The 2672-nt window shown below is 57.7% G+C and overlaps 1 protein-coding gene across 1 annotated transcript in view; it reads right to left on the reverse strand.

The window, feature by feature from the left end:
- Window positions 1-2672, reverse strand: part of NCOR2 (nuclear receptor corepressor 2) — a gene marked incomplete at both ends in the record, with an annotated part of 39980 nt that overhangs the window by 34434 nt on the left and 2874 nt on the right. The window lies entirely within an intron of this gene.

The raw sequence follows: 2672 nt of genomic DNA on the forward strand, positions 1-2672 counted from the left end.
GCACGGGGGACCCGCAGCCGCTGGGGAGGTGTCTCAACCTTGACCTTGGTGGGCTGCGGGTGTTCCCAGGTCGTTTTGATCTACAAGGGCAGGCACAGAGGGGAACGCAACCCGGCCCAGCAATGCCCAGCTAGCAACCGGGGCAGCTTTGCCACGGGATGACAAGGCTGAGGGGAGGCGGAGAGCGGCATGTGATTCAAATCCCAATTTCCAGAGAAGACAACCCCCACGGGCTCCATGCTCAAATGAGACCATTATGTCCAGCTCAACAGGCTCTCGAGCCCTCCTTCCCTCATCTGCTACACTAACTATTTCTAGCAAATCTGCTGCTGTTGTCCAGAATAAACCCGAGGGAGAACTGGAGCTGGGAGTTACAGAGCAGGGCGACCAGTTCAGATTTCATTTGGGCATCAGGCCACTCTCCGGATCTCACACGTGGTGCTCTCCCGGCACTTGGGATCGGCCTCGTGCTCTTCTTCAAGGACTGTCTTTTATCAAGGTGCTAAAGCCTGGGCAAGCAACCACGTGCACGCAGCTGGGGCGCTCGGATCACTTGAAAGATGAGAGGCTGGATTTGGATGGGATTTGGTGTTCAGCCCAGCTGCTGTGCAGCCCTGCGCCCTCTCCATTTGCTCTTCCCCTTGGTTGTTTGAGTTGCCTGGTAGACACTCAGACGGCCACACCGAGCCCCCGTGCAAACGGCGAGAGGTGGGCGTCTCCATGGTGCCACTGAAATGGGATGGGGATGGAAGCGTGCGAAGCCCATCGGTCAAACCCTCGGTGTCTCCAGCTCCTGAGCCCATGCCGAGACCCCGGGGACCACGTCTCTCCAGGCCATCTCGGCTTTCTCTCCCTGCCGACTCCAATTTGTTGAAGCCAGTTCATAGTTTTCAAGCTTTACAGCTTGATTTGTTTATTTTAGCTGTTATTTTACTGCTCTCTTCAGCCTATAAATTTCAAGGTCATCCCATGCTCACCCTTGGATGAATAAACAAGCGTGGCGGGGCCATGTGCGGGGAATAAACGGTGTAAACGGAATAAATCACGGTGCTGGGACTGCCCCAGCCCTCGCTCTGTGCAGTGCCCGGCATCAGAGGGGAAGGGGACCCACCTCCAGATTGGGACGGGGTGCTCCGGTTAGGCACCCAGGGGAGATCAGGCGAGGGGCAACAAATCCAAGCTGCTCCCTGAATAATTGCAACGATGTCTGCCTATGGAGCCGCATGGGTGTTGTGAAGTCAGGCTGAGGAGGAATGGGGCTCCCGGCACGGTGCAATACCCCAAAGGCTGCTCCGACACGTGGCTGGGGACGAGGGCACCTGGCACTCGCTCCCAAGACCTTCACGCCATGCTGAGCTGCTCTTCTGGGGCTGTATTCACAGCATGCTCTGCAGCCCTGGCCCCACTCCCCCAGCACTTTGGGCTCTGATCTTGTCCAAAAGAAGCCAATTTTTTAAAAATTATTTTTCAAAAAGGTCAATTTTTTTCTGGGCAAGCCTGATCAAGGAGGCAGGACAGCCAGCGCAGGCTGCCAGCACCACGCCAGCTTGGCTCCCGGTGCCTGCGATGAGCTCCTCTCCTGTCACTTCACCCCCGATGCCAGCGCTGCCAGGCTGGTAACAGGTCACCCCCGGGCTGAGACGGGTCCTGGTACTCACCAGGAGGTGACAGACCTGGGAGCGCTGGCCCAGCTCCATGTCACTGTCACCGCTAGTGGCACGGGACAGATCTCAGCAGCTGTGGTTGTGCTCATTACCGCTCTCCTCCCCAGCAGCGATTCTTGTGGGACATGTAGCTAAACAGCCCGATTTTCCAGAGACTGGCAAGCTCGATCAGCAAGCGGGGTCCTGCCAGCCCCCGGCACAGCAACCGCCCCAGCAGCCACCCCATGCACTCGTGGCACTTGCAGAGATGCATTTAAGCACCCTTAACGTTCCTTTAAGCACACTTAAGATCCTCAGGTTTCCTAAAGTCCTCCAGGATCCTGACACTTAGGAAGCCAGAGTCAGCATTAAATTCATCAATAGGCAAATTGCATAATTTATTATGTCCCTCCCAGCAGATCTTGCGCCGGACACAGCGCAAGGTTGGGTGCTTTGCTCTGGAAGTCACCGGATGAACAACCCTCAGCACCTCGTATCCACCCGCTGCCAACCTGAGGCCTCCCAAACCCAACCACCAGTCCCTAAACATGGGTGATGGCGTTGGGAGGGACGGGAAAAGGATTGGAAAAGGAAGGGGTCGGCATGCACACGGCTGAGCCTCGGCGGTGTGGAAATGTCCCCTCCCAGGCACGAAGCTTTGGGGGTGACCAGGACACCACATTCCCCAAACTCCTTCACCTTCTGCCACAGAGACGGGGACCAGTTTCATTGCCAGATGAGCCAACCCGCTGATACGTGACCCAGCCAAACGCAATTCCTCGCACACGCAGTGGTTGTGCAAAGGTGACGGCTACCAGATTTCCCCGCCGAGCTGCCCCGAGCCAGGGCCACGTCAGCAACGCAGCGCTGGTCCGGCACAGCCCTCGCACCTACGGCTGAGCCAGTGACCAGAACGCGCGACGCAGGGTCGGTGCAATGCTTACAGGCAGGCGTCTCCTCTCTGCGCTGCAGGTCTGCAGCGGGTGACTGTGCATGGCCTCCCTCACGCGTTCCCATCTGGCGTGACCT

The sequence above is a fragment of the Fulmarus glacialis genome, unplaced genomic scaffold (assembly GCF_000690835.1).
Source record: "Fulmarus glacialis isolate BGI_N327 unplaced genomic scaffold, ASM69083v1 scaffold13459, whole genome shotgun sequence".
NCBI lineage: Eukaryota > Metazoa > Chordata > Aves > Procellariiformes > Procellariidae > Fulmarus > Fulmarus glacialis.